At 37.2% G+C, this 15,554-nt stretch overlaps 1 long non-coding RNA gene across 1 annotated transcript; it reads left to right on the top strand.

Moving 5' to 3' along the window:
* Positions 1–10,781: 10,781 nt before the first annotated feature.
* LOC141646008 (uncharacterized) lies at positions 10,782–15,091 on the top strand. The gene is made up of 3 exons (XR_012545271.1): positions 10,782–10,846; positions 10,967–11,256; positions 14,843–15,091. It is a non-coding gene; the product is annotated as an uncharacterized LOC141646008 (long non-coding RNA).
* The last annotated feature ends 463 nt before the right edge of the window (positions 15,092–15,554 follow it).

Here is a 15,554-nt window from a genome sequence, read left to right on the forward strand (position 1 = left end):
GTGCACATCCCTTCTGTGGCGAGTTCCACAGAAAGCGAATCAAGGGCATGAAGCCACTCCCGCAAGTGACTCCACTCAGCCAGGGACACACCCCGAAGATCACAGACAGTTATACAGTAATCACAATACTTCTATCAACAGCCACCAAATCAGAACCCAACATGATAATTACTCAACAACAACAATACTAACAACATCAATATCAACCATCCCATGTAATTAATACCAAGTAGAGAAACCCTACCTGAAATAAGCCATCACAATACCGTCAAAAGCAGCTAATCAAAATTGTCTTCTATGAAATCTCCTCCTATAATCACAAATACAAACATGCAATTACTACTAAGCCAATCAAACACCCAAAACCCCCAAATCTACCCAATTAGGGTTTAACCAAAATTGACGAAACAACATAAAAACTATACAAGGATCTTACCCTCGACACGACGAACTCAACGGCGTAAAGAACGTGACGATCCGACAATCTTAGCCTTTGGGATTTGATGGTAACGCGACGAATGTCGACAACGTAACTTCTTTTCTCTCTTGAAAGATTTTTATAAAATATACAAATGATGAAGAAAGTGATGGAAAGCTTAATATCTCAATCGCGCGTTACTAAAAAAAAACCCGATCAAAACAACCTGCAAAAGTAACTTACTCGATCGAGTGACCCTTACTCGATCGAGTGCCACATTTACTCGATCGAGTACCCATCAGACAGAACACTGTTTTGTAAAACAACTTACTTACTCGACAGAGTAAGCCCCACTCGATAGAGTACCCAGAGACATAGAAAACCTTAGTATTACAGTCTTCCCTCCTTAAAAGGAATTTCGTCCCCGAAGTTCAACCCATACATAAAAACAAACATGCTAACTAGATTAAGACACAATAACGCAACTACGAACTCAAAATAAAACCCCAACCTATAAAATATGAACTCTTAACCTCAACTCCACCAACTATGCCTACCTCCACAACACGGCTCACGATATCGTATCAACTACATCCATAACTTAACATGATACTAATTTTCAATACCCTATACTCACTATCCCAATAAAATTATGAACCACTTGCAACTTTCAGATAAGTACAACACATGTTCCACCATTCACTTGCCATTACTATGTTTACCAAAGCCTCATCCTAAAACAAGATCAAAATTACTGTAACAACCTCTCACAAGTGTGTCCCATCAACAGAGTATCACTATACCATGACAACAACAAAAACATACACAACTCTCTTTCATATCATACTCTACCCTTACTTCCAGACTAAAACTGGTAAGAAACATTAATTAACAAAACAACCGTCTATATGTACAACCCGAAACTCACAGGAAGCAACATCAAACAAAATAACAATCTATGTATAACTGTATGTACTTTCGAAACTCGAATCGTAATCATCCCGCCTACTCCACCATAACTAGTATCGGCATCGCAACACCGCCACCAACAGCCGCACCGCAGCGCGAAAATACCCGCATTACAACACGAGGTACCGTGCCCGGATTACCACCCAAGGCACAACAACCACATCGATAGACATCATAACCACATACAATTCCCACAAATAAAGACTCAGTATAACTTTCCGGACAAGAAAACTTACTCAAAACGGCTTTACTAGATCACAACACAACATATTATACGGAAAAAACAGACAAAAATCTCATGAATATCATCCATACCTTGTCACCGAATAACATATATCATGAATACACATACAAGTATAACTAGCCATGCCAGGTCACCCAAACTACCACTTTTGAACATCATTCCATTAGATTACCGTAGCCAACATATATTACAGAACATTCAGATAACAACTTTATAACTATCACACCATGCCGCTTCTCATGAGGTCAGAACCTCACACAAACATTTATACACGTCATAGATCCATAATCACATCCAACTAGATAATCCTGAACACGTAAGTTACCACTTGATAAAAGTTACCTCTCACCTGAGCTTAAATCGTATTCCCCTCATAACATATCCTCCCATTCGCATATCCATCACCCCCTGCCAAAAAAATTACCATACAGCTAATACCCAACTACTAGCAACCGCCTCCTAAGACCACGTCTTACACTTCCTCACAACCGTACATATAAATCCGGCCTATACAAGATCAACCTCTTTAGAATTGCTATCTTTCTAATCTACCATCACCCTTAACCACTAGTCACAAAACCACAACACTACCACTGTTCGGACATCAAACCTCTTACACTCATCTCTAAACTTCACGGTTTCTTTCCTATATTTGGTTAACATCCCAAATAACGAACATCAAATCCATCAACAAAATTACCTCAACATTATGTCCAATCCATCCTTAAATTGTGTCGTCACCCAACTCACCACCAAGATCTCACATCGTGTAAATTCTTTACCCGGCTTCTTACTTTCCTTAATTCAGCGAAACTCATGACTAATCATGTTGTCCTGAAACTCCTATATAACCATTAACTAACATCCTCATGATAGTATCATACATCTGGACGATTCCTGACTTCTACATCACATAACTCCGATCGACATCTTTCTCAGCTTAGTTTTATCCTTCTTTTCTCTTTACACTCAACAATATCAATTAATAGCTCAACTCCTTATTACTTCTACCTAACTCTTTAGTGCTCCGTTTACCTTCGCATTGCTCCAGAACTCAAATCCCATTATTTCATATAAGTATCATCTCACTCTTTCTTACTATAGATCTTCTCTTATCATGCTATCACTCACACTTGTCACCAATCAGTCCAGACCATCTCATGCTATCACTCACACTGCTCTCCAATCACACCCTTTTTTTTTTCTAAAATCCCAAACTCATTTCATACCGTTACTTGCCCAAGGAAATCACACATTAGTTTCACCTCTTGATACTACTAATTCCCAAACTCGCTCACTATCTGCAAATCCACGTCGCGACATGTCTCCACTAAGTTCACTATATACCACTCTTCTCTATCACTCTACAATGATCTTTCACTACATATATTCTTAACCCACACGATCTTCTCTCTCTCTCTCTCTCTCTCTCTCTCTCTCTCTCTCTCTCTCTCTCTCTTTTTCAGTTGATTTCTTTCAACTCTCATCTCCATTTTTCGTTCTGCTCAATTCGCTTCGTCATTCTCAGTTCTCTCATTCTCTTCCTTCCTTCCTGCAAATCCTCAAGCGTGAATGGCTCATCTAGCTTATTTTCTTTCGATTCTAGTTGTCAATTGCTTAGTACTTGTATATCATTTTCTTTAATTATTTTAACTTCTGGATTCTTCTGTCATTACAGACTTTACAGTAATGGAGGACAAAAAAGCAGCAGCTGTGGTTTCTAGCTCGGAAACTAAGGTACATTAACACATTAGCGTTTTTATTGAGCGCAATTCTTCAAATATGAATTTTTTTCGCGTATTCTTGTCTTTCACTTCCGTACTTAATTACTTCCGTACTTCAATCAATTACGTCATGTACTTCAATTTCTTTTATTTTTAATGTATTAGGATTTAGTAATGGTGCTTAGGTCTGTAAGGACCTACTGTATAGTGTCGTTACTCCATCTGTTAATAATTCTTCGTATTATTAAGGATAAATTGATAACTTATATCTCAAATAATACACTTTTCAAATTTTATACCTTGAATAATTTTTTTTCAAAACTTATACCGAAACTTTCTATTTCATTCATACTTAATACCAATTCTCTAAAATTGACCACTTTACCCTTACTTTCAACTTATCACCACCAATTGTCACCCACGTTGGTCCCCTTTCCCGACCAGAATAAACCCACTCCACCCTGAACCACCTCCTCCCATAACACCACCACACCACCAGTGTCGACATTGCCGCATCACCTCCACTCTATCCCACCCTCCAAGACTCCATAACCTTCAACATCGATCAAAGGCCACCATTTTCATCCCTTTTATTACAACTCCGCCATCGTTACACGCTATATTCTATTACCATAATACCGCCGCTTACAATCACCACCTCCATCAGCCACAACCATAACCACCGTACCCTACACCACGCCTCTTAAAACCAAATAAATAAATTAAATTTGAAAAATTAAAATAAAATAATCAAGGAAATTTATGGAGATTAGGATGACTAAACTTGCAATGGAACCCGTACCACTAACCCAAATATACACATCCTACCACACACATTTAACATTTAATTATTCAATATTCATTGACATCACTTTTGATAAGGGAGAATTCTATGCCATGGAGCAACATGGCAAAATTATAGCAGTGGGAAATTCAAGTCCTCTAGCAAGGCCAACGCTCGTGGAACATTTACAGATTCAGTACACATACCCAGACAAGTATCTCACGATTACGATTACGTAATTGTAATCACTTTTGAATGAAAATTTGATTGTGGTGATTGCTGGTGGAGATAAACTAGGGATTGAAGTGGAAGTTGTGTTTCTCGAAGCGGAGAAAAGGATAAGCGAGATCGTCTTTGATGAAATTAGAGGAATTTGATGTGGTGAAGGCGGATTAGGGATGGGAGTGTCCGCCATTGTTGGTGCTGAGGTAGATGTGCAGCAATAGTGGTGTTATAAGGTGGTGGCACGCATGGTTTGGGTGGGTGTTAGCGCCGATGAAGTAGCAGGGTGGTAGGTTCTGCGAATTTTGCTGGTGATGAAGGGTAGCTAGCTAGGGTTGTGGTGGTGGTGCATCGGAAACACCGTTTAGGGAAGAGGTGGATTGCGGTGGATGTGGTGTTTTTTTTTGTGAGCACAGGGGAGTGTTAGGTTTTATGGGGTTAGGAATGGGTGGTGAGATGTTAATAGTAAGGGTAAAATTGTCCATTTTTGAAATTTGGTATGAAATATGAGAAAAATAGGGATTTTTGGTATAAGTTTTGAAGAAAAATTATTCTAGGTATAAAATTTGAAAAACAGTGTTATAACAGGTATAAATTATCAATTTACCCTATTATTAACTCACAGTCGATGTTAGATTATATTAATTGTGTCAAATTTCAAGTGAGGTTAACTAGTAGATTTGTTAGGCTTTTTTATTTTACTTTTAATAATTTTATTTTGATAATCTTACTTTTTTTTTTGCTTTGTATGATTTAATAATGTGTGTTTCAATAATTTAGTCAAGCCACGGGTCGAACAAGTGACCCTAAATTTATGTTCGAGTCATCTCAAGTCACAAAACTAAATTCACATTTAAATCCTTATGTAATTTTTGACCAATAACTCATCGGAATTTTATTAAATTCTATCGTGGGATCATGAAATCGTAGAATCGAATCGGTAACAATGGATGGCGTGAAGGTCAATGTGAATGTATGGATATGTAATTGTGTTTTATCCTATGCCATATATCAGGCATAACAAAATAAATTGGCAAACTCTTAAAGTGCTCAAAATAAGAAAAATAACGATGGTAATACATTCCCCTCATATAGCAAACCTGCAATTATTCTTCTAGTCTAGGATAACTAACCTGCACATATTCCATTGAGAATGATGATAGAATTAGGACAAGACTACTGACGAGAATGAAGCAGCGTTGGAAGAGTTCAATACACAGAATCCTCATCTTACTGACAACACTTTCTCAATTGACATCAAGGAAAGTGGTGGTTTTCAATTGCCGAAGGTATTTTACATTTGTTTTTTTTACAGTGGAGGGAAGGATTGCATAATTATTATTAGCTACAAAGTAAGAGGAACATAAATCTAAAATCTACCCTAGTCCCTAGCAACTAATATACGTAAATCATGGGGAGTATTATGACTAAAATATATTATACAAAAAATAGTTTCTATAACTGAACTATTACACACTTGCAATAGTTTAGGGAATATAAGATAATGAAAGATAATATGTTTCTTTTTGCAGTGGATTTGCAATGGCAAAATTGAGGTGGTTACCACCAAACCTATTACACAAGATGTGGACTTGCTTATTCACAGTGATGCGAGTATGGAATTCATAGATGGGGTAGGTTGGAGCGCCTCTCTAGGACTTGTAGCGAGAGATACTAGAACCAGAGAGACCCTCTGGTTCGCTGCAAGAACTTGTCCTTATGTGTCCGAAGATTCAAACGAAGGTGAGCTGCTAAGCATACTATTTGGGGCCTTTTTGGCCAATTGTGTGGGCATTAGGAAGATGAACATAAGAAATGATGCAAAAACTGCTGTTGAGATCCTACATCGTCCCCTATCTGATGTATCGAAAGCTATGGTACCGATTTTTCTTGCTTTTCAAAGACTTAACCTTGATGAAAATGGAGAAACATCAATTCAAGTCACTTGGGTTGAAGGATGGGAAGAAGGTTGTGTCGCCCACGAGCTTTCTCAGGCAGCGAGGAACGGAGGGAGAGACTGGGACAACTGTGTAATGAAGTTTTGGGGACACATGAAGCTTGACAGAATGCTGACAGGTACGTGTATTCACTCGCGGTAGATATCATAGTATAGAAAATTGGATAGTTGTAGTTTTGTATATATTTACCAAAAGGATTACTTTATTCTTGACATTCCAAAACCTACAAAACCGTAGGTTAAGCCTGGTGATACTACTCTACACAGTTGTAACAACAGTTTTTTTTCTAGGTCCTCCTAGTCCTAGAGTCACAACAGAGAGTCTCACATTTGCAGGAAATCCCAGCAATCCCAAGAGAGAGAAAAAGAAAAACAAGAAATTAGCCAAGAAGTCTACAGGAGCGATGTAAAGGCTCACACAAGAAGCATTGTCTTTTCATTGTTTCTTAATATTACTCCCATATGGTACAATAGATCCCACCTACTTTCTTTTTTCTACACATCAAGGTTTTCTGAAACAAAAGAGAGTCCATTTTTGAAATAATGGTCAAAAATAAAATATTTGTCGTTTTGGGTCGGTTTTGAAAATATTTGTCAAAATGGTGTCCACGTAGGCTCGGGATTTCTAGACCTGAAACACGCCACAACTAATGGCGTGTTTTGTGAAGGAAACACGCCATTAGTAGTGGCGTGTCTTTACAACCATTATTTTCCTCAACTGACTGAACTTAAAAAAAAAAAAAAATTACATAAGACACGCCATTAGGGGTGGCGTGTTTCCCCTTCGAAACCCTCCATTCCCAATGGCGTGTTTGTTTTAGTCCATTTTTTAATGAAGTTTCTTTCCGTACTCATTATAAACACGCCATTGGTAGTGGCGTGTTTTAGGTCCAGAAATCCCGAGCCTACGTGGACACCATTTTGACAAATATTTTCAAAACCGACCCAAAACGACAAATATTTTATTTTTGACCATTATTTTAAAAACGGATTCAACAAAAGAGCATTATTATATAATCAATCGTGAATCCTGTAGCGGTTGTATGAATAATCTGCCACATCTCCGTTCTTCCCATGATCCCGTCTGCTATATAGGCATTTAAAGATTTATCTTGTAGCCTTTTCTTTTATTTTGAAGATATTTTTAATTCGGGTGCCATATCGTAAGTAACGGAAACAAGCAAGGCAAGTCAATTGCACACTAAGAGAAACGTTTCTTAATACAGGACGTTGTGTTCACTGTTCATCCAAGAATCCAAAGCCTGGTGCATTCTCACTTTTCCACATTCGCGTGACTGGTCTTCTTATTTTTACCCTGACCACTTCTTTGATCGTTCGCCTTCTTATTTTTGATCTTGTGACAATATGACCATGTAGCTCAGCGACTCAGCATTAATAACAAAAACATGATAGTACCTCCATCCTAATCATTTTACCTTCTTATTTTTGTGAAATGTATTTTGATCAAAGGAAAAAACATATTAATAATAAAATAAAAGACGGATAGCTAGGATATCACTTGTGGGTTACAAAGACAAACCCAAATTTCTATTCCTGCAAACTAATCACCTTGGCCAGATGGGTACTCAAGCCAGTTTTTTCTAGACTCTTTTGATATTATTGGGGCTGATGTGTGTCAGGCAGTGAAGGAGGTGTTTATGAATGGAAGGTTACTCAAGCAACTCAATTCAACAGTGCTAACTCTGATACCAAAGAAAACTAGACCTGAATCAGTTGCTGATTTTAGACCAATAGCGTGTTGTAATGTTCTATATAAGTGCATTACAAAGCTTATTTGTAACAGAATGGCTGATGTGCTCCCTGATATTATCAGTGCTAATCAGAGTGCATTTATTAAGGGGAGAGAAATTGTGGACAATATTCTGATTTGTCAAGATCTTGTGAGGTTATACAATAGGAAGGCATGTTCACCTAGGTGCTTAATGAAAGTAGACTTGAGGAAAGCATATGACTCAATAAAATGGCCGTTTATTGAGCATATGTTAAGAGCCTTGGGATTTCTTGAGAGAATGGTAAGACTAATCATGGAATGCATATCTACACCAACCATTACTTTATCTCTCAATGGGAACAATTTTGGGTACTTTGAAGGTAAGAGGGGCATAAGGCAGGGGGATCCTATGTCTCCTCTAATCTTTACTGTGTGTATGGAGTACTTCTCTCGTATCTTGGATGTGGTTATAGACAGAAGGGAGTTCAGATTCCATCCTCTTTGCAAACAACTTAAGCTCTGTCATTTATGCTTTGCAGATGACCTGTTGTTGTTTTGTAGGGGAGATAGGGATTCTGTGAAGGTTATATTGAGAGCTTTCCTCACTTTCTTAGTGGCTTCAGGACTAGAAATGAATAGGGACAAGTCTGAAATTTTTTGTAATGGGTTGCAAGGGGATAACCTGCAGATGATTCTTAGGATGTCTGGGTTCAGGTTGGGCAGTTTCCCTTTTAGGTATCTTGGGATCCCTATATCCTACAAAAGGATATATATTGGGGATTGCTCTAAATTGGTGGAGAGGATGGTGGAAAAGATAAGAGGATGGGGGTCTAGAAAGCTCAGTTATGCTGGCAGATTGGTATTAGTCAAGTATGTTCTATCTCAGATATATTCATATTGGGCAAGGATCTTTATTATTCCAAAGGGTATTATTAAGAGGTTTGAGACTATTTGCAGAAATTACTTATGGGAATGGGTTGATAAGTATCATAAAGCCCCTTCTGTGTCATGAGATAGAGTCTCTATGGGTCAAAGGCAGGGAGGACTGGGTGTCACAGTCAGTCTGGCCTGGAACACTACTTTGATAGGAAAGTATACTTGGTGGGTGGCTTGTAAGGAGGATCATCTTTGGATACGTTGGGTTCACCATATCTACATCAAGCAACAGGACTGGTTTGAGTATCAACCATCTATTAACACTAGTTGGACTTGGAGACAAATTTGCAAAGTGAAGGAGAAGATGAAACCAGGCTATGAGGAAGGCATTTGGGGGGTTGATGGTGAAGCATACAGGCGTGCTGCAGGATATAAATGGCTGATGGGTGAGCAGGAGAAGGTGGGTTGGTATCCTGTCATCTGGAACAGAATAACCAGTCCAAAACACTCGTTTATCTGTTGGCTGTATGTCCTGGGCCGATTACTAACTAAGGATAGATTAGTGAGGCTTGGGGTTATCACTAATGGAGATTGTGATCTTTGTGGTGAGTATACTGAGACGTCAGATCACCTATTTTTTTGTTGTACTTATATTCAAAAGTGCTTAGCTATAGTTAATGATTGGTTGGACTGTGAGATTCCAGTACGGGATTGCATTACTTGGTGCTGCAGATTAAAGTACAGATCTCTGTTGAAAAAGCAGCTGGTGCATGCGGTGGTTTTAGCATTGATCTATCAGATATGGAGGGTGAGAAACCTTTGTCGAGTGGAACAAGCAGTTTGGCATCCAAGGGTGCTTCTGCAGCAGGTGCAGCAACAAGTTAAGGGAAGAGCGAGTATTAGAGTATGGTCTATACCACATAGGATAGATTCTGAATGGTGTAAGAGAATTAGTTGTTTGTAATAGTAAGTTCTAAAATGTGGTGACTGGTAAGAGGAGGGCCAGTAAAGTGATGTAAGGTGGTGATATGCTTGTAACACTGATTATAATTAATGAAATTAACATTCCACCAAAAAAAAAAAAGACAAACCCGAACTTAAAACCATAAACGGAAATAGATAACAATTGAGTGGGACGCAGGGAGTAGTTTTTATCCAATTTCGTTGAGGCAGTTATTGCTTCAGAATATAAATGACCTTAAGGCAGGGAAGGATGTCGAGGTGCCCATTTAGGATTTGAAGACAAGCTCCCGTATAGGATACAGGTCTCTTTCTTGACGTCGTTACACTTTCCTTTTTCTTTAAAAAAAGGGGTCAGCTTTGGATTGTCGGAGAGAGGTAATACAGATGCGAACCCTGGTGACAAGCCTGGAATGTGGGATCCGGCTTCCAACTGGGTTGCCTTCATGATGCATATCAGCATATTGCAGTCTGCCTTACGTTTTTTATTTAAATATCCTGCTGTGACGTATTTTCATACTTATGATTGTGCCCGTGGGTCTTACGCTGGGGTGATACTCTTACCAGTGACCCAGCTGTCTATGTTTTGCACCACTACCACCATGGTCATATCTCTTATGGTATGATAAAACACTGAAAAATTCTGGTATATTGGTGTTAACTACTACCCTATTTTGAAAAAAAATTCCATTTTTTGGATATCCAGGTATCGGTGACTGGTGGAGTTCACTTTGACCTAGTTAAACGAGTTCTACAAGATATACAACTTGCTGGACAAGAACCTGAGGAAATTATCCAACAAATTTCTGAAACTGTACATCTTGTTTGATTGGCTTCTTATTTGCATGCTCACTCAGGTCTATCCCATGTACAAAGCCTTCATTGAGCCAGATTTACATAAAGATAATCAACAAGTTCAATCCATTTTACGGGATTTCAGAATCCTACTATACTTTGAAGGTTGTTTTATTTGACTGGATTGGTTGTGTGTAGATTTTATAAGGTGCTATATTTGGCAAATTCTAAACATTGGTTTTGCTGCTGTGTATACTAATTTTCCAAGTTTTTCCACTTTTACAGTTGTTGAAGACTGTCTTAGAGGATCATGCATGTTACAGCTGTTTTCTCTGACAATTTTAAGGAAGCTGTTCAGCAGACTTACAATATATACCTTCTACCTCCAGGAGAAGATCCAGAATCAGGCCAATTCATATTTAAGAATGCAAAATAGGGATGGAAAGTACAATCTTATGTTTGAGGTCTGTCATTCAAACTTGTCACTGTACTCGCTCATATTCATTGAAGTTTCCCGATTGCTTTTGGCAAAAGCATTTAGGAGAGGAAGCGGAGTAAGAATAGGTTAAAATAGGGTCATGTTATTGCCACGAACAAAATCAACTGCTCCACTGGATTTCTTGTTTGATTGACTAAAATACCCTTCCTTAATATTTAATAGAAAAGTAGAATAAGTCAACCTAATCTTCCGCATTACTTTACCAAAATCTACCAAAATCTATCACTCACTTTACCAAAATTTATCACTCCCCTTTTACCCATAAAGAAAAAACCTTTATTAAATCTCTTCTTCTTCCTTCCCTTTTGCTGCAAAAAAAAAAGTTGATATATGGATGATCCATGTCATGATTCAGGTATGTTATTCTCATTAATCTCATTAATTAATTTTTAAATCATTAATTATATGTTGAGCACTATAGTAATTTGAAATTTATGTCGAATTTGCCCTAATTATTCTTAAATTGTTAACTAAAAAAAGTTTGTGACTTTGTAGATTTTATTAGTACGGTTTTTTTTAAGTGAATTTTGTGTTTTTAAGTGAGCTTTTATAAGTCTCAGATTGATTGTTGTTGATGAACTATCTTGGTATCATTTTGTTAGATTATAAATTTTTTACTTGGCCAATTTTTTGGTGATTTTTTTCATAACAGTTAACATGGATATACAAAGTACCGGAAATTTTGAAGCCGATGTCAACCAACTACAACATAAGAGGTTTAAGGCTCGAGAAGATCTGTATGACTATCTCAAATCTTTTTTTACAGCAAAAGGGTATGCTATATCTATTAAAAATTCCAAAAAAGACGAGTATGTAACTATTTGTTGTGATAAAGGTGGTGTATACCGTGATAGGCGTAAGAATCCGCTATTAAGTCGAAAAAGGGAAACAAGTACTCGTCTTACTAACTGTCCTTTTAAAATTCAAGGGAAGAAAAAAAGTGATGGTCTTTGGACACTTGAACTAAATGAAATTTCTCATAACCATGATGCGTCTAAAGATATGTCTGGTCATCCTTCTTGTCGTCGATTAACAAAAACTGAAATTTTGGAAGTTGAAACACTGAGTACTTCCGGTGTTCAACCCAGTAATATCCTTTCCTCTCTTCGTTTGAAAAATCCGAACATTCAAGCTGTGGCTAGGACAGTGTATAATGCCAAGATTAAAATTCGTAATGGAAAGCTAGATGGTAAATCCATGATTGAGGCACTTTTTGAAGAATTCGGTCGAGCAAAGTTTCTTTATAATTATAAGTGTGATGAGGATAATCATTTAACTCATCTATTTCTTGCTCACCCTAAATCTGTCATGTTAAGTAAAATCTATCGTAAAGTATATGTATTAGATTGTACATATAAGACTAACATGTACAAGATGCCTTTGCTTGATGTCATTGGAATATCTAGCTCAAACAAATCCTTTTATTCTTGCTTCGTCTTCTTAAAAAAAGAAAAAGATGAAGATTATGTGTGGGCTTTAGAAATGTTTAAAGAAATGATAGGTCCTACATTTCAGCCATTAGTTATAGTTTCCGATAGAGATATGGCACTCAAGAAGGCAATTTTGGTTGTGTTTCCTCAAAGTATTCATCTTTTATGCATTTGGCACATACAAAAAAATATAGTAGCTAAGTGCAAAAGTCATTTTATAAAGGACGAGGATTGGGAAATGTTTTTATCAACATGAAGTGCTGTTATGTATGCTATGTCCGAAAAATCATTTGGAGAAGCTTGGGTTTTGCTTGAACTTTTGTACAAAGAAAAAGCAGCTATTATAACTTACATTAAAGAGACATGGATGCCATATAAGGAGATGTTTGTGACAGCATGGACCGATAAACATCCTCATTTTGGTAATCGTGTATCTTCACGAGCCGAAGGTGCACATGCGAAGTTAAAAAGCTACTTGCAAGTATCAACTGGTGATTTAGCTCAAGTGGTAAGCAAGATATCTCTGGCTGTTGAAAATGAATTTCATGAAATATGCTCTACGCTTCAAAGTGAACGGATTCGCGTTCCTCATAGGTGTCGTGTCCCTCTGTTTAAATTTCTCCTTAACCATATCTCTCATTTTGCTTTGAGCCATTTGTTTAAACAATATGAAATGGTGAAGTTTGGGACATTGAAACCAGAATGTACAGGTCATTTTACTGCAACCATGGGTTTACCTTGTGCTCACATGATGAGTACTTTGAAAGAAAGTAGCTTGTTGTTGAATTTCATTGATTCACAGTGGATACTTGACACAACTATGTTACCTTGTGTCGATGCTGGTGGAAATCATAGTGATAATGATGGGATTACTAGACTATGTGGCACGTTATTAGATAGATACCAAGAAGCTCCTATCGTAGAAAAGAAAGAAATAGAGGAAAGACTTGCAATATTGTTAGATGCATCAAAGCCGCTCCCATTAGAGCCAAATGTTCAACTCCCAAAAGGACGTCCACCAGGTTCTCTTAACAGAAGGAAGGAAGCAACAAAATCAACCAAAAGAGCACCTTCCGAATTAGAGATAGTCGAAGCATCTTTGAATAGAAAAAATAAAGAGAAAATTGCTCGTAGTAGTGAAAGTCAAAATCATTTTGGAGTTTCAGATTCCGAGTTTGAAATTAATTCGAACATGGATAATTCCCTTTGCTATCCATTTTCATTTGAATCTATTTGATGTGAGTTTCCTACCATCTTAATGTTTGCTATTTGGAGATTATTTGTACTTGATTTGCTAAATGTTTATAATTATGCTATAATTATGCCATTTCATGTTCACAGGTGCTAAATTGTCGACGAGTCAGAGAAAAAAGAAGCCTTCACTATCTTATTTTTTTTGGTTTCGAGATCCCTGGAGATACTATTTAGGTTGGCTTGTGGATAACTTTTTGTTAGTTGTTAATGGTTCATTAGCACTAGAATCAAGTACGAACTTCCAAATATGGGAAGAACTTGCGTTTATTGTCATTTTTGGTTTGAATATTAAGCAACATAAGCGTTACGATGGCTGAAGTAAAGCTATTTAATATAATATTTTGACTATGATTAGTCGAAACTTTTAATATTTGAAGTTTGACTCTTACGGCTATTTAACTCTTTGTTTTGGAATTTTAGATTTATGGTATAATTACCCGGTTTTTTTTTAACAAAGTCTTGTATAAGCCTATAGGGTGACACTTTTATACATTGATCATTAATTTTCATATGAGACGGTGTCACAATAAGTTTATTGTAAGGCCTCTCACATGTTCGTATCTACTTTGCTACAGTAGTTTAAATCATTTTTCTTCTTTTTTTGTTAATTTTTAGTGTATTACGTTTGTCTCAAATTATTATAATATAAGACGGTCTCGAAAGATATTTTAATTCTCATATGAGACGGTCTCACAATAGTGTAAGTTGATTTAAATATAATTATATTAATAAAAATAAATCTACGTACAATTCTAAATCATTTTCTTAAAAAAATTAAGATTGGTCTTAATCAACAAAATGGAAAGTGGTGGCCCATTATTACAGTGGAACATGTGCAACAGTGCAAGTGTTAGACATTTCAACGCAACAGTACAAGTGTTAGACATTTCAACAGAAGGACAAAATGGTCCACTAAGTTGAAAATTCCAGTGGAACAGTTGATTTCAGTCGTGGCAATAACAGGACCTTTAAAATAAGGATGATGGGGGGTTTAATTGGGTGGGCCGAAGGTATATGTTCGTTAACTCAAAACTGTAAGGGTAAAAAGAGGCGTGTATTTTTGTGGTCTTATATCAGTCCCGCTGGTATGTTTTGTTTGCCAGAATGGTCGAAGATGTCTGACATGTTATAGACTAAGTAAAAATGACAAAAAGCTAGAAACAAATTGAATAGGGCAGGGGATGTATTTGTTAGCTAGAAGCTTGAGCTTGTTTTATCAGGTTTTTGAGCTACATGAGTGTTAAATGATAATCCCCGTCAACTCAGATTAAACTTCATATTATTTTATTTCGGACCAACTCGGGTTAAATTTTATATCCTTGTTGGAACTACCCGCTTTCACGCAAAACGTCCAACTTGTAGATTTGACAATATAAGCAACTTTCTTATTCCTTGTGCAAAATGCACTATGAAGTTTAATCTGATGCGGAGGGAGTAGTGTTTTTCCCTGTGCCTATGGGGGGGGGGGGGAATGAAGGTTAGAATACCTCTCTGCAGACTGCTTTGTTTTACCTAAGTGATGTGGTTGTTCACTAGCTAGTGAAAGGAAATGTAATGTGATATTGCTATGCAGAATCAGTTTAACTGGATCTCCAATCTGCTACGGCAGTTAAGTACATTTTTGTGATAGTTTATTGAATGATCCTTTGAGGTGCCAATTGGTGCGCTCGTCTACAGCGCTTGTGCATGC

The sequence above is a fragment of the Silene latifolia genome, chromosome 3, assembly GCF_048544455.1.
Source record: "Silene latifolia isolate original U9 population chromosome 3, ASM4854445v1, whole genome shotgun sequence".
In the NCBI taxonomy this organism is placed as follows: domain Eukaryota; kingdom Viridiplantae; phylum Streptophyta; class Magnoliopsida; order Caryophyllales; family Caryophyllaceae; genus Silene; species Silene latifolia.